The sequence below is a fragment of the Bombus flavifrons genome, chromosome 13 (assembly GCF_040668555.2).
Source record: "Bombus flavifrons isolate JBK064 chromosome 13, iyBomFlav1_principal, whole genome shotgun sequence".
NCBI classification, from domain to species: Eukaryota; Metazoa; Arthropoda; class Insecta; order Hymenoptera; family Apidae; genus Bombus; species Bombus flavifrons.
The window spans coordinates 889,047-914,755 of record NC_138454.1 but is presented as its reverse complement, the minus strand read 5'-3'; the positions used below and the strand labels follow the sequence as shown (position 1 = coordinate 914,755).

Genomic DNA, 25,709 nt, shown 5'->3' with positions numbered 1-25,709 from the left:
AGTATTAATTGTATTAATTTGCTCTAAGCTGTTTTTTTCATTAAAGTTTATCACAGTTTATTATATCATGAATAATTTTATTTGGGAATAAAAGGATAGAAATATGAGGTAATTCTTGATCGAATTTCACGTTCTTAATTCCTTTAATTACTCGGAATCGCGAAAAGGAGAACTAATTAAGAACGTGCTGATGCGTGGATCAATTAATTGAGATTTCACGTAGAAGAAATCGCGGGAATTCTTGTTCGAAAATTACTTTCTTAGTATTTCCTTAAATCACTTGAAACCACATCGAGGAAGCTGAATCAATCACTTGCTTGCTTCGCAATCCGGTTGACTTGGTTAATTGGCACATCGTACTTTTCGTAAAATAATAACTAATTATATTCGTTATATGTTGTACTATAATCGTATGCAATTCATATTTATTATAACATGTGTTTAAGCAAATATCCGTCTGATCTGTCCGCTCTCAATCCAGTTCCATTTAGCTTTTAATTATTGTTAATTGCAACTACGCTTTAATGATATTGAAGGAAAAATAATTATATTAATCCTGCATAATTGAATTTTTATATTATTTTTTTATTATTTCTATTATGATATAGTATATTTTAAATGATATTATTTTAATTATAATACATTATTTTTAAATTAATTTTATTCTTCTGGAGAGGATTATATTTGTTAATGATATCAGGTTCTACATCTCAGTTCCATAATATCAAATTTTTGTAGTCAAAAGTACAAAAGAAAAGAAAATGTTTAAAATTGCAAATTACTCAGAATGGCGAGAGAATTAATTTTTGGTCACGCAATTTACTTGGATGGGCAGATTTCTCGCGGCGTGAAACGTGATTTCTTTGATAGTTCCTTCCGTAATGGAACGGCAACTTCTTTTAAAAATTTCATAAAATTTTCATAAAAATTTCAACTGTGTTATCTGGCGCGTTAAGCGCTACTCGTTTCGAACTTCAACTTAACTATGCATGCTAGCACTTCGCTGCGAGTCGCTTCAACATAGTAGATAGTTTTATAGAGCGACGATGAACATACTCGCCGTTCATTTACTTAATTATACATTAGTCGATAAATCCGGTCATTATCAGCTCGCGTACGTAGCGAAACAACGTTTCGCGAACTGTTTGCGCGAATAATTAATTAGCTAAATTTATCCGCAAATTGATTCGACCCACACGAGCTATCTAAATATCAACAACGTGACACGGCATCCCTTTGGGAACGATGATACGGAATGCATGTATTTCTGGGCGCATCGTTTCGCGTGAAATCGCGCGTCGAGTATGGTTTCCTGTCTTGCGATCTTCTTTCACCACTGGTATTGACGTTCTCAAGTAGGTTCTCCTCAAACTTGGATCTTTGGTCGGTTGATGGATTCTTCTTATAGGGATTGGATAGCGAGGTAACGTGTCGCGTAGGTGAAGAATTTTCCCAGCAAAGTGTTTGATTTGGAGAAATAGTTACAAGAATGAAAATTTGTGGAGATGAATTTGCATGAAGGATTACAGATTTGTATCTTTTATTGGTGATTAGTGTATGTTTCGACGTACGATATTTTCAAACGTAGCAAAATATCTTAAAATTATTACTTTATGTTCTACTATAGATCGTAGAATGATATAAACTCATTTATTATACATATTAATTATTTTGTGAATGGTATAAGGTATTTATTAATAATATATAATTTCTAAGATATTTTAGTGACAGAACAGGCTAAATATGAAAGATTCCAATAGGTAAGATATTAACATAAAACGAAAGATTTATTTATGAATAGATAGCCTACATATATTCGCTTATTAATAGCGTAAACGTCAATACTGTATAAATACACAAAAATTGATTTTAATAATTAGTATGTGTCTCCTATATCAATAAACATAAATGTAAATACCTTAAATGATTAACATATGTTGGATTAAAATCATCCAATCGCAAATTTATAATTTTGTGGACTATAAAATAAATTGTACTTAGATGAATACTTTTGCGCGGCCTATTTTAAAAATACATCGTTTTTCGAATAAATTTTCCATCGTTTATAGAAATGGAAAGACAAAGCCCCGATTAATTATTCTTTTTAAACCTAAAAGCTCTTTTTTGTATCAAAAAAGAAAAAGAAAATCTAAATAACGCTGAAATGTATATATTTAACTCGACGATAAAAGGAATCAAGCGATATCGATTCTGGAAGGTTGTCGACGCCTCCGGTCCGTTTCATCTGTCCACTTCAGGACTTCTCCGACGCGATTCCATAAATTTATCATGAAAGGGCTGTCGCCCTTCGCTTCCAACTGGCTTTGCCCCGTTAACGTGACGATATCGATAGAAAGACAAGGTCTGGCCGGCGCAAGATAAATTCGTTCACGGCTAACGCGTTAATACATCTAGATGGCCGAGCTCAATGCTGCATGCAACGCGATATCGTGCTGAATGAAAAACAGAAGGATCAATGTAGTGTGATAATCTTACGATGTCAACCGCGTGTCCCATGAAAGAACCTCGAATATGATATATTCCCTCTTGTAGTCTCAAGTGGAGATTTTCATTGTTCAACGTCAATTTTCTTCACTGACAAACTGACTTCATTTTTACTACTAGCTTCTTGCAAATTTGCTTTTGCAAATTATAAGAAAATTTCAAGAACATATATTGGTGGTTATAAATTACATTTATAAATGATAACGTACTAGAAGTTACAAAGTTAAGAAGGCTAAAGAAAGCGGAAGATCATATTTTTACTGTAGTTACGAAACCTAAACGTTGGTTTTAAATTTCATAATATTTATTTATAATAAGATTATTTAGTCTATCCTTAAATAAGTGCCACATCAAATGCAGGATACCTCAGGCATTTATTATCGTCTCACAAACTATGGACATCATCTTAAATACAAACTATGCTTCTAGAAACTGAACTTGTTCATTATGCTTGGTAACTTAACTTTCAATTGGTCGAATTTTTTAATCTGGGATGTGACGAATGCATTTATCGATGTGCATTATAGAATTCGTAGAAACGACGAACGTTCGTGAATTCTATCGAAATGTAGCAAAGATCTAATCGCGAAAAATAATAGTAATTCGTATAGTTGCGTGTTTTCAGTTCTAGATTTCGTATCGATAAATTATTGATCGATATTTTCTCTTTCACTGAAAGGATTTCAGTCATTTCGTTAAAATAAACTCACAGAGTCACATAACCTCGTAATTATAAAAGTATAGCAATTTTTAATTTTTTTGTATGTTAGAAGGTAATTAAAGTGTTGTCCAGTTTCAAGAATTAGTGGGAGTAATTTGAAAATTGTCTGCTCTAAAGAATTTCCGTTTTCAAGCCCCTGACAATTTACATTGTAGTTAATTACAGCCGTACAGCATGACAAAATTGAATCTAAAGTTGGGATCTAAAATCATTTAACTAAGATAACATTGCTATTATACCAACGATATAGTTCGAATTCGCTGTAGATGACATCTTACGTAATTTCGATTCCAACAAAGATGCAATGGCCTGATAATCGAGTATGGTCCACAGTTAATTTACTATTTTCCACAGTTGAATTATTACCGAATGTATTATATTTCTGTAGCATCTTACTACAATTAATTTATTTAAAATGGATTAAACAGGTGTTGGTTAGGCAGGAAACGATGGTTGTTTAACATGAATTAAATACAATGACGTACTATAATTAAGACAACTAAATAATTGATTTGCAACTCTCGTCACGACTACTCGATTTACACTCTTTGGCTTCTCAACTAACACTGACTGTTAATTCGTCTTTCTTCCTTAGCATCCCTTTGTCTTTTGTCTTTTGTCTTTTGTCTTAGCCCCACCACGCACGTGTCCCGCAACCGCTCGTGGCCAGGGTCACGCAGACCTTTTTCGCGTAACTATTCGATTGAAGGACCGGCGATACACTGTTGGGCCTGTCGGCACTTAAGCTTTCTCGCGACGTTGTTTATGGTTCGCCCGGTATCTCTTAGGCCTTTCGTCCACGATACTGCATTTCTATGAAGTTTTACTTACGGTAGCTTTGAACTAGATTCACCCTACAGTACAGAAATGTAATTATGTATCAAACCAATTGTCTGTGCAATTATATTCTCCTACGAATCCTCTTTTCGTAATACAAACCAACACTTACAAATAAATGCAAACAATGCAAATGAATCATAAATTAATTGAATGGAAATTTTCTTCATCTTGAGAGATCACACTAAGCAGTGGAATCCTTTGGATTGTTGGAATTCTAATTTTCTTGCAAAGTCTATGTCGTAAAAACTGCAGTCATTAATCAACCGTGTAACAAGATTAATAACTGCGTTGCGCTTTAACAATTATGCAGAACCATTAAACAGAGTGTTACTGGTGTATATAGCCACTTCTTACCAGTGTAATTATTCTGTTCCATTCATTAATCATATTTACTCGAATAATATAAAATGATACAATAAACAGAGAGATCGGCGAAGGATCTTTGAAACGCAATAGTTTTCATTTTAAAAATTGCGGTTCTTCGCATATTTTATTTACAAAAATTTGGTGAACAGATCTTTACTACGTATTCTTCAAAAAAAGAAATATCGGACAATTCTTCAAATTCTCTCGCATCTTGAATACGGTTCAGTTTTATTTTTTCACCTAAACTTTACTACATATCTGTTCTATTCTCACTACTTATCTGTTTAAATAAAAATTATATCTAAAGCCAGGAAATTTTCAAAATTCCCTTGCTTAACTATTCCTCGAATGTCCTCCAACTTTATCGCGTCAAATATTCCATGAGCCCCTCTTTTTCCACCTAAAATTAATTACAAATTCCGCTATATTTTCACTACAGACTCCTTTAAAAACACCACAAAATTTTCCATATATTCTTACCTGAATATTTTGTTTTCGAAATATTCTGCAATCTTACAACACCAAACATCCACGAAACTTCTTCTCGACCACAATTTTCATGTATCGTCAAGAAGTCCCACACTTGTTCGAAACTACTTTGCAATCAATTCCCGTGAGTTTACCTTCACCACCTGTTGTCGACCGTAAAAACTGTAGAAAATTTTCAAAAGTCTCCTGCTTACTATCTCCCGATCCTATCCAATTTTATGACACCAAACAGCCACGATCCTTTCCCACCTAAAATTAAATAGAAATTTAGTTACATTGTCGTTACGTATTCTTTTAAAAACACCAGAAAATTTTCAAGATTATCTTGATTACTATCTATTGAATATTTTCTAATTTTATGACACCAAAGAGCCAAGATCCTTTTCCACGTTGCGTTAGTTAGTAATTACTACGCTGCATTTTTATTACGTATTGCTTTAAAACTGCCAGAAAATGTTTTCCAATTTTACTACACCAAACATCCACAACCAACCGCTTTTCAACCATCACCCTCGTGTATCGTCAAGAAGTTGCACACACGTTCGAACCTGCTTTGCAATCAATTCTTGCAAGCTTACCTCCGTCACCTGTTGTACGTTGTCGCCTTACACGTGCTTCGAATGTGTCTCGATATCTCGATACTGACTGCGATTACATTGTTGAACAAACAACCGTAGGACTAAATATGAGACGCGTGTCGCTTGATCCTCGGAAACAAAAGCGCTTTTACCTCCTGACGTTATTCGCGCGTATCGAAAGAATGGCCAAGCTCGTAAATTACGGTGTACGTCCCCGTGGGTTACGTTCAAGATAGGGGTTGGCTTTTGTCGAACGCAAAGGCGGACAAATCATGTTGTCGATAGGGCGTCCTCGCGTCGTCGCCGCCGCGACGCCCATAAAACCGGTTGGACCAAGTCCAGACGCATTCGAGCAAAAGTGTACAATTCACGCGAACCACCGACCAACGTCGAACCGGAAGTGGGCCATTCACGGCTTGCCGCGACACGCGTTCGTGCTTCTGCCACGAGTCCACGACTTATGGCACGCTCAAGTACGATCCTCCGGAAGATTCGCGCGACTCTGGTTCTCTTCGAGACAATTTCTTTTCTTACCATGAAGCCCTAGGATTAAGGACCCTGCATTTGGGAATGGATGAGTCCAAGTGGAAGGAACGTATAGTATGTTTTCGGTGGGAGATGGGGTTTTTTGGGTGGAATAAATGGGTTTCTGGAAGGTGGCTGTATTTTTTTGGTAATTTTCATCGTGTTCGTAGAGGATACAGCGTTTTGCGTAATTTAGGTGAATAGTGGGGATTTTTATATTTCGTTCGAAATAGTATCTTGCAAGTGGATTTGGGTGTTTTTGATGGAAGATGGTTTATTGTGGCATGAAGAGTATAGGAGGTGGATTCTTGTGAGTAGCTGTGTTTTCAGATGATTACAGTAGTAGTATTTATGAGGAATAGGGTCTTTTGGATAATTTATATGGCTCGTTGGATTTTTAGATAAGGTATTCTGCAAGGGAATGTCTGTGTTCTTAGATTGTCTTAATAGCTTTTGTCATCTTTTAGGAAGATGGTCTTTTATAAACAGACTAGGTGTTTTGAAACAGATTTTAATTTTAAGATAGTTTGATTGTGTAAAATATATGGAAAAACTGCTTCCCTTAGATAACTTTTATTTTGATTCCTTTGATTTCACACTTCAATCGTCGGGGGTTGGTTCCATTAAATCGCGTAGTTCGGACGGAGGCTACGTTTCTTCTTTTTTTCAAAAAACTTAATTTTGAATTTACAATAACATAGTTAGAGTCATGTAAAACCCTGGAGAGGGTCAAGGCAACCCGGAAACGTGCCAATTCCATGAAAGGAAATTTATACTTAATCCCGCCGCGAATCGTAAGGTGCTACGATATACTCGATAAAAAGAAATTTATATGCAACCTGGCCGTAAGTTCTATATTTTCTGCCATCAGGATTCATATCCTTGAAAATACGGACTTTTTCGAAGTACAGCGTTAAAAAATATTCCTCGGTCATACAACTTCAGATATAAATGAATCCATATTGACGTACTTTTAAAACCTAGCTAGATTTTCGATTTTCATAGACGTTTTTTTTAGAAAAAGAAGGAAAAAGAAATATTTCAAGATTCGAAGCTGCTATAAATTAGTACCCTATAATTAAATTAAATTAAGTTGAATTTCACACAGATACTTTTCCTATCCGTATGCTCGTCACTGTACAAATCACAAATAGAGATTGAGGTGCACAATCCAAACAACTATTCCATTTCATTCCCAGCTGGAGCCCGATTTTCCTAATTTGCTCATGTTGAATCGGGATGTTCGTGCAAAAGAGAGAGAGGGAGGGAGTAGTGAGGGAGAGAGGGAGACTGAGAAGAGATCGATGAAAAGAGAGCATCTTGTTTAAAGCGCGCGATAATTTTCATGCGGAAATTTTATCGGAACAGGAGGCGGAATACCGAACATAGAGAAACAGGCATCTCGCCAATCGACGCAGTCAATTCTGACGCGCAATCCTCGCTGAAATTAGGTTCTGTCGTACCTGGCCGACGTACCGTATTGACAAAGAGGAGACTAGTGGTGAATGAAAGCGAGTAGACAGTGTGCAATGGAAATAGAAAGACAGAGAGTCGGAAAGAGCGTAAGCGAGATCGTAACAGACGTTTCGACGTCAGGGTTGAAAAAAGAGAGGGTTTGGTGGCGGGGGGGGGGGCGAGTGGAATACAGAGAAAGAACGGAAAAACTCAATCTAGGCATAAATCATGCGATATCGATTTCGCTGCCAACTTTCCTCGCTGCCGCCCTCGACATATCAGAGATTCATCCTGTGACGCGGCAATAACATCTCTCACCGGCATAAAAATTCAACTATACATCAAACTGTCATATATAGCGCCGTATTTGTACCTATCCCGCTGATATTTCCTCCGTTCTCCCTCTGCCCCTATTTCCCTCCTTCTCTACGTTCTACACGGTTTTACTATCCCTTTTCGGTACTCTCCTTTACTCTCGGCGATTTTCGTTCTCTTTCGCCTGCGATCATTCTGTTTCACATATACGTATATATAGAAAAATATATAGTATGTGGAGATGTGTGGTAGGTTTGTGTGTCGGTTCCGTGTGGCACGTGTGCTCATGGGAAAAGTGGTTTCGCGGAATCTGCTGTACAAAAATCTTCAGTAAGTTTTGATTTGAGTTAGATGAGAGTGTTTAAAGTGGATCGTTAATTTGAAACTGTTGTTATTAGAGGTGTGTTGAAGGTTGAAATTATGAAATTCGTGCTACAATGCATGCGGTGTTAAAAGGCGCGTTTATAGAAAGGTTCATTAACTTGCTTACTTTGTTCTCTTTGGTTAAATTTTAGTAATTAAGAAACATTTTATTTATTCTTAAACTGGCAGAGACGTAAAATACAAATTTCAGGATGTACGAAAAATTCAGTTAGCGATTATAAGAACGAGTACTCGAAGTTTTCTAATTCTTAGATTTATTTTTTATATCTTTCGAGGTGAATTGTTTCTAACGCTGATAAAACTTTATCAATGCGAAGTAATTTTTGCAAAATTATCTACATTTAATATGTTTGAACCGTCAATGTTTATTATTTGTTCAGAAATTTCAACTTAAAATATTCAGAGATCAGACATCCGAAACAATATTGTAATACTTCTAGAAAAAAGTAAAAAGATTGTTAAAAGAAATATAGAAATAAGTATCCAGATATTCGGTTGTCCGCACCCGGATTAAACTTACCGACCTCAACCACAAACATTCCTGATCCAGTGTACGCACAACTTGTGCTGCACTACGTGGTAGCTACCCCGAGGCATCTCGATTGCCCTTTTCTGTCTGCGAACAAACATCAGCCTTCGCTGCGATTTTTCTTCTCCTCGCTCCGCTATTCGAATCTTGTCCTGTTCTCTCTCATTTCTCAACTACTATCCCGACCTGGACAAGGTTCGCGATGGTCTCGAGGCGGAGGCTTCCTCGTACTCGATATCGGCGATCGTAAGTTCAGATATCCGCGTAAAATTCCCAGAACGAAAGCTCGCCGTGATCGTACCCTAGACGACGACCCCGTATATCCACTTCCTCTTTGCTGGTTCCTCCGAGAATTTTACCCTTCGGGCTTCCGTTTGGTCTTTCGACTCGATGCTTGGCTGTTGAACGGTCGTTCGTTCTTCTTTTATGGTTTTGGAATTTGTTCTGGACATAATAAAGAAGAAGCTTGCAGTAGGAAAAGAGCTGTATGTAGGAGTTTATCAGAAAAATCATTAAGTGAATGTCATTCGATTAAGCATGTAGTTTATTTCTAATTTTATATCTTCTTATTTAGAGATAGACGTAAAATTTATAAGTAAAAATTATATTAATATCGTTGCATTCATTTATTTTATCAAGTTTGGAACTACCCTTGCGATCAATGATGCAACTTAATACACCAGGGATTCTTCTTACATGGTTTTTTTAAACGGTTTGTTAATTTTTACATGGTTTTTTAAACACGTCTTATTAACTTTTGCACAATTTGTTTAACACGTTTTGGTTACAGTTATGCGATCTTTCCAACGCGTTTTATCATTTCGCTGTAAATGATACCAATCTCGAATGTTCTACGCGATTTTAAAGGGATTTGAAAACTTGTATGGCTTCTTATGAAGAATTATTAAAAGACAAAACAAAACATATGTCATTGGAACTGGTGCAAAATGATCAAACGAGAGATATTTCGACCGACGAGAGTGACTTTTTTCCAGTAATGAGAAACCGCATTCGTTGTAATATAATAGATTGTGACGATAAATAAAATATTGATTTTTGAAAAAGGTATTTTTCCAATTTTCCTTAATACATTACCTTTTCTTTCATGTGTTTATTGATTGAATCTTCTAAATTGCTTTATCTATTGTTTGCTTTAGTTTAACGCAAGTTTTATGCTTTGCTGCAAATCAATTATTTCACGACCTTTTTTACACGAAATTTTTACACTATACGCATTCGCCATGTAAAAAGAATCCCAGGTATATTTCACTAAATTTTAATAATATCACTGACGTTTATCTCATCTATTGAAGATCAATCTTATGCCGATTCATATCTACTATTTTCTGAAGTATTTCAGTCATTTTCTTCTAAGCAGTTGGTTTAAAGTAGATGTATGTTTATTAGATATAATAGTTGCTTTACTTTACTTTATTTTTTTTACTTTTTTTTTTTGTTTTATTAATACTCGAGTCAATCGTGTGTCAAACTGTTTGTCCCATTCATACCTTCATTCTATTATTTCTCCTTGTTATCATTAAATTCAAGAAAAAATGTTACCTTTTCAAAGCTTGATAACGTAAAAATAATATCGTATGGATGGAATGGAGTTGATTTACATGCCGATTAAATTCAGGAACAATTAAACCGTAACATTCAGAAGATCGTAATATAAAAGAGATTTTCAATGATGTACTTCGGTACAAGTTGTAGTATTTCTTGTAAGGCTTGCAGTTCCACGATGCTGATACCTGTGAACAGCCAGAGGCTGATATAAAATATCGATCCTTCAACCGATAAAGTTGAAAAGTACAAGGGGCAAAAGGTAAATTCTTTCATCGAGATTCGTTGGTTCGGTGATGTCTTAAAAAGAATCGAAAGAAGTTTCACAACATTGTGTACGGTTTCACACGATGTAAAATCACACGATTTTACTATCAACTGCCAGCACCTTTCACTTAGTCTATTATTGTGTGTGATACACTTTTTGAGAAAATTTCATTGAATTCATTATCATTATTGAATTTATATTTTATTTTTATTATTATATTTACTTATTTTCTGCTTGTCCCATACAGTTACAAAATCGGGATTATAATCATATTTCGCTGGATCATTAAAATCACAAATTCCCGGTCTTCTCAGTGTATTTGTAAATCGTTTAATTCAATAGTTCGATAAAACACTATTAAATTCAGAAATCATTTGCCTCAAGCGTAAGTGCATGTAAAGTGCACAGTAAACGTGACGACGACCGACATCATGTGGTAAAGCAAAATTATGATTCCGTGACACAGACCGTCAAATTGTTAAGTTGTAAGCTCTAATCATTAATATGAATAATTCAATAAGAACGGCGACTGCAAGTCGACAGAAGTACCAATATCAAATGCAGTCTCTCATAAATCATATTCCTCAATGATAACATCGAATCCCACCTCATTATGCATGTTGACATAAAACATCCATTAACCCCAAATTTCATCCACCGCAAGTACTATCACTATCGATTACTATTTTTTTTCTTTTTTTTTTTTTTTATTAACGTGGAGGAAATCCGCACGGACACCAGGTCGCTTCTGGGGAAAAGCGGCGTGGTAGTGCCAGACTCCAACCGACTAAAACCTCCACGATGACCGTCCCGGCTGCGATCGAGAGGGGCCCGGGAACCGGTGTAAGCGATACACCCCCCCCCCCCCCGCGCTGAATACAACCCTTAATGGAGTGATGTGCGGCCACGTCACACCGCGCCTCGTCGCCGGAGCCGCCGTGCCAGGCAGTCCGGTTCCCCTACCGGGCTGTTGCGGCCCCGGGGCGCTGAGCTGCCAGCGCCTAAGTTTGCACCCCACCGGGGGACGCGGCGGACCTAGTGCGTCTCACATCGATTACTATCTAAACCAAACGTAACCCTACCGACATTTACAAATAATCCTATCATATAATCTCTCCATTAGATGACTCAGAAGTCCATTTATTCTTTTAAGGATTCTGTAAAATTCTAGTTCTAAAACTTGTTAATTCTGGAATTTTAGAATTTTAGAACTTCAGATTTTCAGAATTTGATAATTCCAGAATTTTAGAAGTTATACTATTTTTCCATAAACTTGTGAAGGTCTTCAAACTTTCAAGCAAGTTTTATTTTATTTGTTATATTTCAACTACGGATATCTTTGCAAATTCGTATATAACGAGTATCTACTGTACTTTCGATACTTGATAGATATACGTTTTACAATAGACATTTTAGTATCTTTAAATTTACTATAAATGTAGAAAAATCTTCAATCTACCTATAATATATTCCTTTATACAAACAATATACAAAAAACATTTATCGACCAATTCGACGTTGGAACCAACTCCAACTTACTACGTTTCCAAAATACTCGAAGCAACTTACGCTCTTTCCAAGGAAGTATGCAAACGAAAAGGATGGTCGATTTGCTGGAAGTTGATGGCTTCAGTTGTATCACGAACTTGGATCTGGTCGGGTATATAGTTTTTGATATCATCGAGTCGAGGTTTCCTTTTGTTGTTTAGTTCTTGTCGATGCAGTTGCGCTTTATTCTTGGCTGCTGCTAGGGCCAAGGAAAACTATACTGGATAAAGTTTGTGATTTATGCTTGGAGTGAAGTCAATGGGCCGAGGAGATCTGATAAGTTCTTAAAACTCGTCGGGAAGGGGTTCGTTCCGCTCTGCACGGAACGTGGTTTCCTTTTGCCAGGGATAAATTAAAAATTAGAGGCTAGTGTTCGAGTAAGTAGCTCGTGATTCTTGGCTCCACTTCACCGTGCAAAGTTTCGGCAAGATCGATGAACTGTTCGAAACGGTTTCGAGAGGAATTTTGAGGATCCACGAAATTTACAAATTCACGCACGTTCCTGTCATTGTTGGTACAGAATAATTGAGATTCATTTGCACTTGTACGCGTTTGCATACTATTACAGGTTAGATTAATTAGTTTAGGTACAGTTATGTGTTAAAAATTTTTATGTGTTGGAAATATTAATTCATTCGCGGTTGAATTTACAAGAAATTTTAATGCAAAAATACGGAAGACAAGATTTTACAATTAATTATTTACGACCGAGTTATATTCGTGAGATAGTTTGTGTTATTGATTCAACAGTATATAATTAATTCAACAATTTCAACAGTTTTTAAGCCACGTTTCACAGAGAAAATATTATATGAAGACAAAATATCGGAAGAACTTAACAGAGAATAGTATAATTAACGTAATTTATGATTTTTAAATAAAAGGAAACTTCGTAATAACACATTTTATATTGCGGATAATATTCTTTAATAGGTTGTTAAAGGTAGATTACTGATGGTGTGCTCTTATCATTTAGTATACCAGGATATACTATACACGAATGTGACTGATAAACGAAAAATTTCATTAAATTTATTTCTCCTTGCGATACCTTCAAACTACTGCTATAAATTCCCTGTCGTATATATCATCATTAAAGTACCATTATAACATTTTCCAATTCCGTGGCCATTATTAGATAAATCCTATATTTCAACACTTAAAATAGACCAAACAGAGTCACCGGCAATGAATTCGCCGGAATTACTTCATGTCGTCCACAAATGTTCACAAATCTTCCAGGGACCAAGTGGTACATGTGTGGGACACGAATGTGAATACCGAATGCATAAATTGTCCTCTAGTATCAAAAACTTACAAATTCTCATATTCCCTACCTATTATTTCTTTAATACCAAATTTTATCTAATAATTAGATTAATATCGCGATTTTATAAAAATTTTCGCGTTAAATAAAGTTCGTCGAGCGTATTAATCGTCAGCATGGAGAAGGTAGAGGGAGGTATTAAATCCGACACCAGGAAATTAGTTTTTTCGCCGGCGAATTACACTGTACGTTGAATTCTCGCGTATAAAAATTCTACGATGGGATTATTTTCGTTCCTGGTTTGTTCGTAGGTGTTTGCTGGAGTAACGAAGGCCGACGGAGGTCTCTGTTCTGTCGATTCCTCTATATGATCAATACGCGACTCTTTTTCATTCGAAAAATACACAGCCTGCTTGCTCCACTGTTCCTGTCTACAGGGTGTCACGAAACGTGGGGGATATTTATGGGGTCGATTCTAGACACCAAAACGATAAAAAAGTTTCGTGTACAAAAATATCGTTTGAGGTTTATTTTTCAAGCTATAAACGATTTTACGCTAGGAGTATACTAGCACGAATGAATCACGTAACGAACCTTCCTCTCTATCTCACACACACTTCATATTTATTAGGTAGTAGACATGAAGAAAGACTAAAGAGGACATGTCATTGGAGGAGTTTTCATCAAGAAATTTAAGATATGTTATATTTTGTTTGTTAATGAAATCGTGTTTTTATTATATCGTTATATTATATCAATATAATAAACCTCATGTTTCTCATTGTAATATAATAATCGAAATCTTATACACACTCCGTGTCATTTGTTTCGGGTCCGTGGATCACTGAGTGAGAATGAAACAGAATGTGAAATGCGAATTATAACATGTTAAATAAACGCCAAACTGCATTTTTGTACATTAAAATTGTTCGTTATTTTGATGAGAGATAGTGAATCGAAGATGTAAACATCCCCCATATATTTTTTAGCGCCTTGTATACACGTCTGCTATTCGTTGATAATTTGAAATGTTACGTTTTGTCAGAGAGCAGAGGAGGACATTGCCAGTTGCTCTCTTCTTTTCAACTTTATTCCCAGCTATTTTTCATCCCTCTCTATCCTTTTTGGGGAAAAGGAAAGGATAGTTTCGGTTTTTCATTCTGATTGTTAGTTGCGCGTCCATTGCAAAACGCGACACTGGAACCATTTCGAAGTACGGAAAAATTACAAGCTACATCGTGTCCTATGACGTTCTCTGTTTTTCGAATCTTTTATTTTCGCTCTTTTTTATGTTGCCTTTTTGATTTGGTGTAGGTCGTCGATGAGCGATCATAGAAATTGCTCGATGTTTAAGGCTTTCAGTTGTTTTTTTACGATTTTTTGAACGATTTTTGAAAACGTTGTTTCGATATCTTTTTTTATCTCGCTTAGAATAGTCTTCCCTAGTTGTAACGAAAGCAAGCAATCTTTTATGCTCGCAACTTGGGAATAACGAGGTGCATGGAAAATATGGAATGTCAGCTTTGGTTGATTCTCCTGACCCTTCAATTTGACGTCTCATTAAATTTTTCTGCAGAAGATCTCTTATGAAGAATAATTTAAGCAAAGAAACTATTGCTTCTCGTTAATGAGTGTCACGCTACGTAGAATATTTTCTTCTATAGTATTCTCTGTATATGTACTACCACCTACAAAGAATCTTTAATTATCACGTGATCGTTCCTAAAACCATACGTACCTATGTATATTATAAAATCTCAAACCTTATTAATGGATGGCGAATCTTTATGCATTTATAGGAAAAGTACAAAATTATGCACGTAATATGAAAAAAAATATAAAATACCCAATGTATAATATTTTTTATATTACTTGGTAAGTAAAACAATTTTCTGTGTAAGTTCTAGCTTTTTAACTATATTCTTAAAAATATGAATGTGTATAAAAGTTGTAAGGTTATATTTATTGAGGATGCGGTTTGAGATTGTATGAAAGCATGAGACATCTGTAGAAACAAATGAGAAGAATGAATGAAGAAGACGAATGAGTGAACAGTTAAATGTATGTATCAAAGATGATTAAAAGTTGTAAGGAGCGAATACATGTGTTGAAATATGTACTAGCATTAAGTGATAGGTTTAAACTATTAATGTTAGGAAAGTGTTTAAGTTAATTCATCTTGTCATCGGTAGCCAAAAAAATTTCCAGTCTATTAATATGACTCTAATACAGTCAATATCCTTCTACTTTAAGGTATTTCTTCAGCGAGTAAATCGCTCGCAAAAGTGGTAAAACAGTACATGTCAGCACATGCGAGGGAGAAAGAAACTTTTTGAACATATGACAGTACGCGCTAGCTCCTTACATAGATAGATATGCATGGCAGTGTTATATCTATGCACTGCGCACACATTTTTCATTTACACATTCATCCAAAACTTCATCTAATTACATACTTCGTATTTCTTTACCTCAAAAACGCTGCTCTCCACTTTTAATATAAAATTTTTAGTACAAGTTCACATCATATATTAGTTCTTTGAAAAATTCCCTAAAAAATTTTCGTAATAAATGAAAATGTCATTTCGGCGACATAGGTAATGTTAAATATTAAAACTTTGAGGCTCGATATCTCGATTTCGGTACCGCTAGGGTTCCTTAACTGTTTACATGTACATCGTATCTTTCCTAAGATGTAGTTAATATTTGAAGAAATTCCTAAGACAAACTCAATTTCTCGGAGAGATATCTTAATCCTAAATTCCTTTCAAGTAAGCACGAAACGAGTCCGATTTCGAAAAGATTTCGACGCTGCGCAGAACCAGGTCTTAAGGCCATACGCCGTTTATGAAATGTGTGGCGCGCGTTTCAATCTTCGGTTATGACGGCGGATATTCTCGAGCGATGTTCGCGGTTGATTTATTTTTCACTCGTCCCACGGCTCGATATTTGCAATTTAACTTGATATATCGCACTTGGGATTCCTTCGATGCAAACGCGACGTGATCGTAGGAACGGCGACGAAACTCGGCCGGATCTTCACTCATCTTCCTTGTTCTTTTTTCTTTGGTCGACCGGCTTGCTTTACCGTGTCGCAACCGTCCGCTTCCTGCTCGTGATCCGGGAATCGTTCTCTCCTGATAGCAGAAGGAAATTCATGCGCGTCACGGCGATCGATCGGTCGATTCATCTCGCCGTGGTCGCCTTCTGATTTCCGCGTTGTCGCGCTCCGGGAATAATGATCACCTCTCACGTTGCTCACTGATTTTAATTCCTTCTCCGACAATTTTCTGTTCGATTATGCATCCCTTTTACCTGTTTTATCCTTCTGCTTCTAGCTTCATTTTCTTCTCCTTTTTTCTTGGGTTTGTTAATGTACTGAGGATCCGTGGATAGAAGTCGCGAACAGGTGACTGATTTAGTGTGAATACTTTCGTATTCTTCCTGGAAATTTTCATCCTCTCTTCCCGTTTTAGTGCATTGTACACTATACTATACTTTTCTTTCACTTTTGTCTTTTCTCTTCCTCTTTGCAGTTATATAGTTGGAGATGCGTGGAAAAATATTAAATTGTGGATAAAAATGTATACTTTTTCTGTATTGAATGGAGACTTTTTTTACTTAGGTATTCCATTTTAGTATACACTACACTTTTCTCTTTGTTTGTTATCGTATTTTGGCAGTTAATTTATTGAAAATGTATAAAGAGGTATTAAATTATGGACAGACAGTTAATTGCTCTATGTAGGTCGGGGGTTTAACCTTTTAGGTAGAGAGCTCTATTTTCTGGAATTAAAATTAATTTTGTGAAATATCAATGTAATTTACGTATTAATTGGGAATAAGGTGCGTTTAAATGGGAGCGTTTGGTTGAAACGTTAATTAAAATCCAGGAAGAGATACAATCAATAATTGGAATTATAGGGGAATATAATCTTTGGATTATCCTTCCTTGGTAAAATTTAAGTAGCATTAAAATATTAATATAAACAAAGAATTAGAATTCAACGCCAAACTATACCAAAAGATATGTTCCTATTTACTTATAAAGAAGAAGGTTCTAAAATCCACCATTTTGACAAGTTTGACAACCGTAATATTGGACAACGATGCAAACGCGGGAAATTTAAGATCGGGCATAAATCGGGCTATTTATCCAGACCAGAGATCAGAATTCTAGGAAAAATCAATCTGCTCGCCGACAATATCAGCGCACGAACCCGCGAGTTTTCAATTCAAGAGATACACGCTTCCTCATCCGGGCGTATTTTTCCTTCAACCAGCGACTGTACCGATCATAATAGCGCATGAAACGTGCGGAAGCGGGCAGGAAACGTGGGAAACGCTGCGAAGTTTCGCGTGCACATGTTCAATTCGTATTCGCAAATATCGAATGAAAAATAGGGAAGAGAGGAACGAAAGGAGAAGCAAGAAAAAAGAACGCGGATAAAAAGGAATGAAGAAGGGGAGAAAAAGGAATCGACGTATAGTGGCAGAAGGAAAGCGAGGAGGGTTTTTTAGTTTTCCGTCGCCGGTCCTTTTCGTTTCGTCTCGAAAGTTGAACGTAATATCATCCGCGTTTATCTGTTTCGTCTGTGGCTTCGAGAGTGCTTTTCTTCTATGCTTCTCGGGGATGAAAAAAACAACAAAACGCGCAATACCACAATCGATAGCGACTTGTTTGTTGAAGGCAAAATGGTACAGATATTCTTTTAAATTCATTATAATCCGTTGCCGACAAAACTCGTGTTTCACAGAAGTAGAAATAATTAAAAGGTATAATAATTTATATATACTTTCGTCAGCAATTCTAATCTATCCTAATCGTTGTAGTAGATAATGTACAGACTCGTTCATAAATATTAGAAAACATATAAAAAGTTAGGTTATACTTAGGAATGATTGAAAGATTATTTAAGAATTATTAATTTGATTTGTAATTTATGCAAAGAATGGTGGATGTTATAAAATCTAAAAATCTAAGTTAAATGAAGAATTCATATATCCATTTCGATTAGATCGAAAAAAATGTGAGCGTTAGGGGTTAGTACGATGATTCTCCTGAAAATGTGGTTAAAGGGATTTTAAATCTCCTAAATGATTTGATGCAATACATTTGTGAAACGATGGAAGTAATTTCGCATGGTAGTTATGTGTAATAAAATTGTGCAGTGACAATTCTATTAGGTATTTCAGATCGTGAATTGTCTTGTTTTTCAACGGCTCGTAATTGCGCAGATTAAAGAATTAAAAATTTTATAACTTTCTACGCGCAGTCTTTTAATGCTTCTATTATTATTACGTTGAAATATTGTCAGACTGTTTTATCTACTTCATAATCGAACAACTTCGTTGTTCATAACGAGGAAAGCCTGAATCAGAAATTTAAGAAAATTAAAAAAAAAAAAGCAGAATCTACGGAATATCGCGATTTATCGAAACGTACGAGAACAGGATAAAACAGAATTCGTGGAAAAATCCAATATCGATAGGATGTACGTATTACGTTAATTTGAATCGCGATGATACGCACTCATCTCGAAAAAGTGATTAAAAATTGACGTCGACAAAAATATCGGCAAATCAAAATGTTTTGAAATAGGAAAGAAATAACGACCATTGACATAACTAATCGAGTTTATGATTCACGTCAACCTTAAAAATCAAAATAGAGACTAGTTTCCAGCAAAATATACATGCTCTCTTACACAATCGTTAAACTACCAATTATTCGTCAAAACCATGGATTATATGCATATATATATACATATATATGAACATATATTATTTCATAAACTGCCTCTTGCACGAAAAATTAGAATTTTTGACAGGACAGCGATTTATTAGAGGTGTCGTTACAATTAATGACGTTTCGAAAGAAAAATATTGCATGTTTTTTAGAATAATGTCAGTCTGTGTCTCGTTTAATCATAAGGTTTACTTTTATGCTTCGAAGCGTAAAGGATTTAATTGGAAGGACATGAATTTGTTCATTCAGTGGTAGTGAATTTTATAGTAGCTTTATGTCTTGACTATATTATTCTTTATATTAAAATTATGTTCTTTCTTTTTTACGAGTAACACCGGCGCAGTTTATTATCCAGTATTATAACTTGCTACGAACTTTCCTGCAGGACTTTAATATCAAAGAATTCTAAAATTTATTCGAATCGATATGATGAATTTTCGTTATCGTGCATTCATTAGAAAATTATTAAATAACATGCGAGAATAATATTAACGATATGAAAACATAATACATGAAAGTATCAATCAGTAATGCTAATAGTCTAAACTCAGAACCATATTCAAACGATTTCATCAACGTTATTCCTTAGAATTCTCTTAAGGGAATTGCAACATTTTTATTTTCAACTGAAATTATTTCCATAGAAAATTCCTTTATGAAGATTTTGAGCGCTTGTTTATTTGAAAATATTCCTGTACTGTAATATGCTATTAGCGATCGAAATATAAACAGATGAACACAGACTAGTAGAAACAAATAGTACTAGTCCGGCCATGACTGACATCTAAGGTTTGTTCTACTAAGTGCGCTCTTGAGGTCTGTTTGGCATCTTTTTACAAGTAATCTATAGAACTTTCTCCATCGACGTTCTCGCACATATCTTTCCGTATCACGGTAATATCTACAAATTTTTCAATATAATTAATATACCTAATAAAGCAATTGAAACGTGAGATATAAAAGGCATTGAAATGTACGATATAAAGGAATTGACGTAAAGCAGCTCCAAAATGCTTGAAAAACTCTGCTTTAGGAAAATCAATGAAACGTTAAAAATAGAAATAAATTACCATCTTAAATGCACCCAAAATGAGAATTTAGGTGAAAGCATTCAATTTCAACGCAAACTTTGTGAAGCGTTTCATCGCGCCAAAGGACACGGCAGAGGTAGAAAAGTGAGGCCGTCACGGCGGTAATTACCGGCGTCTTAGAAATTTATCTCGCAGCGAGAATTGATTGCGAGCGTGTAACGGGGTCGCAGAAGCAAGCTGCGAAACAGAATAGCTAATTTTACGAGGTAATCGTCGCGCCGGAACGAGTTCAGTTGCGAGCGCAGTTTCCGCGATGCGGACGGATATAAAACTCGGCCATTTCGCGCCCCAATAAATCATATTATTTTACCGTGCTTCCGTTCTTCTGCGCGCTCGCGTATACAATACAACCACCGGTAATTTCTTCGGTAAAAAACGAGGGGAAAATTCTAGAATCGCTCGTTTTAGCACGCGGGACTTTGTTTCGGGGAAAATTGATACTCGATGATCGTTCTTGGTTACGCGCGGTACTTTTGGATTCAATGGGTATAAAAGGTATGTACACGCTATTTTATTTATTACAACATTTACGTACTAATTAATTAGATTCGGGTATATTAAATTTTGTATCATTCAATTGTACCTTCGTACAAATACAAAAATCTGATACTATTAATCTGTACGTTTAATCTCGGTGTTGAATTTTTGTAGCACTTTATTTGAATAAAAATGAACCTTTTATAATCCGTACAAAGACCTGTATGCGTAATTGTAAATACACAAATGAACGAAACCTCGAGACTAATCGGTATAGGTGCGATACATTATGGACCTTCATACTTCTTTGTGAATAGAACCAAAGCAATAGAATCTATTTAGAAAATTGTTTGACCTATTAAAAATTATATTGAATATATAGTACATTTGTATTGTACGTGCGAGAGTGAGGTAACGTAGAGCGAAAACACACACAAGTATGTATCCCCTCCCTAGTATGTATGTGAGCATCGTATGATAGTCTAGGCCTCCGTTGAGACAAAAGAGAAAAGCGCAGTGTGAAATCTGGTGCCCTAGGCCTCTGGCGAGTAATCCACGCGACGAGCAAAGTTATGTGAATATTAGAATAAAGTTCGTTGTAATACCTCTCCAAATTCTTTTCATATCTTAACAAATTATAATGAGTACTCCACTTTGGATATTTTCTATTTTTTTTTTCTGTACATTATATATTTTTTGTACATTTTTGTATTTGTAAATTTATCATAAATGCATAAAAACCTGCAGTCTGCTAATCGCTTACTTGTCCTCTGAAGCACCAAAAATATACTCCGTCTTATTACATCCGCATAACAAGATTCATTGCATGATCCAGAGTGACTTCTTGCCACCATCTGTGAACCATGAACATCATAATATGTCGTCGTGGTGTAACTAAACTTCCAAGCAAACAAGTTCAATCGTCGGAAACTCGATCGCCGAGGAACTTCCGGCTCGATTCAGTTCCAAAGATAATCCGGTCTCGTCGTGGCACAAATGATAGGAGCAATTCGGTCCAGTTCCTCGCCATCTGGTCCTCCGAATCGTCGCGAAGTGAACACGCGACCGAATTAAATTGATGCGTTTAAAGAACGGCATACGTATCCACGTTTTCGGCTCGCGAACGGTTCTGACCCTTTGTGTCAGCGTCACTGGGCTTTATGGATATTACCAATTTCGTTTGTTTCGTAAAAGCGTGCTTTGTTGAAAGTTCATTAGGACGCGCCCAGTTGAAATTTCTGTTAGGTAAATAGATACTGAAAGCACAGAAAAGGAAGAAATAACGGTGAAAATAAATAAGGGTGACTGACTAGCGTTATAATATGATTCAGAAGAAAATTATAGAAATTTACATTACATATTCGTTATATTTTATAAGTTTATGAGTTCTTTATTCCTTTTTATACGTAAGTTTTCACTTTCAGACTTACAGTTAGCTGTATATACTGGAACACTATTTTTTTGAGATTTCGTTGACTTTTTCTTAAGGTATATTTATTCTGGAAATAAATTAACTACGACTCGTCACTTCAATCCGTCTTGAACCTAGCCAGGTTTCCTATCTCCCAGTCTCTATTGTTTCCTTTCACCTTTTACCTACTTGCAGTCAAAATTTCTTAGCATTTATATGTCTTCCAGTTTCCAATTTTGTTCGCAACGAAACGCCACGGGAAGCTTTCCTGTCGCTCTGGAACTTCCCCCTTTTTCATCTTGTAACAGAAATTAACAGGAAGCCCATCTAACAAGGACAAAGCTTGGTGAATTTTTCAACCCCAGTCATTCTCCCATCAGCCCTCGATTCTCCCTCTTTTCTCTTAGTTGCTGGAAAATTTGGCGTAACCAGCTGGTGAAATACATTTTCCCTTGGCTTGTACCGGCACCCTCGTACCTCGAGGGTTCTTATTCTCTTCCTTATTTCGGGAAACGTAATTTACCTGGCACCTGTTCGGCTGGTATCTCGTTCACCGACAAGGGAAGGCCAGCTCATCGGTGCGAAATGGCCTCTTTCGGTCATTTTTCATCGAGCCATTTCGCGGCTCGTTCAACCCCGCTTTAGATGGGGTTTGGGGACGCCTGTTAAAAAATTAACCGGCGTGACAACGCTTGTGAAAGCTGTCCGGTCTTTTTGTATATTTATGTTTCATCCCTCCCGGACCCTGAAAATGATATCCCCTCTGACAAAATGGTATTCCAGTCGATTCCATTATGTACCGTCGATAATTTACGAGGTTCTACGGAGTCGGAATAATGGTTTGAACGTTTGATCGAGAAAAAGAACGAAGGAATTATATGTATAATAAATTTTGGTTCTCTTTCCGGTGTCGCGAATTGGTTCGTAAGTTTCTTTCAGTGATATTGATTGATTATAGAAGCTTGAAATTGTTACTGTTACTGTGGAATTTAAGAAGCAAAGAAGAAGTTAACTTGGAATTCTTTTATCGGGGAACACTTTTTAGTCAAAAATGTATGGAACTAAAAGAAATTCGTATTGATAGTTGTAGCATTCATTTTGAGTTAGTAGTAAAATTAAGATAATTAATATAAGTATAACTGGAAACGTGGTTCCAAATTCTTTATCAAGAAATTGTCACTATATTTTAGATTATTCAATTATTATACGAATTACCATATACATTGCACATATACATACATACACTCATTTTAAATTTGAAATAATATATATGTAATATGGGGATTTCAGAAAACTTGCTCAAACTCGTAAAACATTTTGCAAACACCATCAATGAATAAAGTTACGTTATTTGCACAACTTCCATCTATTCTGCCACGTATATTTTCCATTTGTTATTGTAAGTCCGTCACATTGTTCCCCATGAACCATATAATATCATGTTCCACGTGGACATTCGCATTGAATGCAAATTTCAGACATCAAAAATCAATTAGAAGTATTTCTTATTCTTCTCGGTATTATAATTTCCATAAACTTCAAAGTCTTAACAAAAGACAATATCGTCTTTAACACTCTGTGTAAACTAATATAAGTTCATCCAATCATATGTATAAAGTCTTGGAAACTTCGGGTCATCTACACCGAATTCTACAAGATTGATGTTGACTCTCAGTGAGTTCTACATGTCTGATACCATCAGCGATATATATCCCTCGAGCTGTGGATGGCCTAGAATGCATCCCTTCCTTTCAAGAACCGCTTTAATATAACCTATTCGTGGTACGTTCCTTGCGAAAACATTCCTCCTGGAATTGAAATTATACCGCGTCCCATTCAAAACCGGTTTCATTCTATTGAAATAACAAAACTACATTCTGGAAAATCCTGGAACGTCATCCGTGTGCAGAGAAAGAGCATGGGGGAAGGGGGAAAGGTGGCATCGCGAGCAAGTAATTTCAATAGTCGCGCCATTTCCACGCGCTCGTAAAATATTCATTCTAACTGTCGGAGACCGCAATTATAGATTTATTAGGCACGCAGACACCGGGCCCATTCGCTAGCCGTTTCCATCCTTCAAACAGCGTCGACGTTAACGCGATTTATTAAATCTATCCCCGTCTCCGCCCCCTTCGTTCAATCTCTGATTCCTTTTCACTCGATCCTTCATATACTCGATCGTCCTTCTTCATAATCTTTTTCTTTGCCTTCCTCTTTTTATCGTTCCAAATTACCTGACTTGGCATGAGACGAGTTCTAACCCTTTATGTCACGAACTACATGATATTTTTTACTGTTACACAATTTTACTCTATAATAGACGTTTCAAGACCGTTTCAACGACGTATGTATATACGTACTAAGCATCTGTATCTATAATGGTTTCTGGAATCGTTAGCACGCGTAGTGCTTATACAATCGATTGAACGTGAAGGTATAGGCTCCTATTCGAAGTAGTATGTAGTTATATCTAATGTAGTTATAATGATTAATTTTTAAGTATGAATATTTATTTTTTTGGTAAGAATAATTTCATCGATAATTTCGTAAATCCGTTAATATATTCAGTGCGGAAGATATGAACGTACTATGGATTTCCCATTTTCTTATGGATGACACGTGAATAAATGGATAAGTAAGTACTCACGTGTTATAGAAAAATCGATTTCCACAACCAGAGACCCTTTTCGATTTTATGTGACTGAATCTATTAACTAAAATCAGAATTCCAAGAATATCTAGTTTCAAGAGTTGTTATTTTGAAAATAGCAAGATATTAATGAAACCGGTATATTCAAGTACTTTCAAACCATGAAAATTACGAATAATTTAATCTTGACAATTTCATGTAAATTCTGCACAACCAAATCATACCGACTGCTTTTAATTGTTAAAAAATTTTGAATTGAAGTGAAACAGATTCATGTTTGACAATTTGTTGGAAGCTCTGAAGATTTTCTTAACCACCCAGTTGTGTTTTCTTCCAAACTTAAATCATATCGCAATATCTAGTAAGGAAAATAAAAATTCTTCCTATTTGTTCAGATGATAGCAAATTGATCGTTATTATAAATATAGAAGTACACATAAATGCATTTCTCTTCTTCTTTGGTTCCTCATATTTCGGGATTCGACTCTGCAAACATTTACATCAACCCTAAACGTCATCGTCATTCGTCTTCCATCGTCAAGACGTCCATTGTAATTTTACGCAGTTCATTTGGCGAAACTATAAAATGTATCGTAATAGGATTTTGATTCGTTTCGCCATGAGGCGTACATTTTCACGCTAGTCGTACGTAGAAACGGAATAACACTTAAATATTCATCGAGCGCACTCGTCGAAACGACACGTGCCCCTGCCTATTTATATTTTATCCCCGTATCTCCAGCAGATATCACTGGCTCGTATTTTATGCATAGGTCAGTATAATGTCCACCACGTTACGCTATGTTACTATTCCCATGTGAAGCGTCCACGGACCACCCGCATCTCTGTCGCTGTTTTCGATGTATAGCCATGGTTTATTTTTCCTCTCCGATTTTGGGGATTTCGTTTTTCACAATGGAATTCACGACACGGATGATTGATTCGGTCTCTTGTAAATCCGGACGTAACAGACATTTT

The 25,709-nt window shown here is 35.9% G+C and overlaps 3 long non-coding RNA genes across 5 annotated transcripts in view; 1 reads left to right on the top strand and 2 right to left on the bottom strand.

Annotated features, from left to right (window-relative positions):
* Positions 1-25,709, top strand: part of LOC138185911 (uncharacterized) — a 354,662-nt gene that overhangs the window by 140,510 nt on the left and 188,443 nt on the right. The gene's annotated exons all lie outside the window — the stretch shown is intronic.
* LOC138185909 (uncharacterized) overlaps positions 1-25,709 on the bottom strand; it is a 346,632-nt gene that overhangs the window by 240,703 nt on the left and 80,220 nt on the right. The gene's annotated exons all lie outside the window — the stretch shown is intronic.
* On the bottom strand, positions 10,093-22,228 carry LOC138186093 (uncharacterized). 3 transcript variants are annotated; one of them, XR_011174800.1, is made up of 4 exons: positions 22,023-22,228; positions 21,069-21,926; positions 12,108-15,041; positions 10,093-10,458 (listed from the first exon to the last, which is right to left on the bottom strand). It is a non-coding gene; the product is annotated as an uncharacterized LOC138186093 (long non-coding RNA). The 3 variants fall into 3 exon arrangements; XR_011174799.1 differs by having other exon boundaries at positions 21,069-22,228; XR_011174801.1 differs by having other exon boundaries at positions 12,108-12,282; positions 21,069-22,228.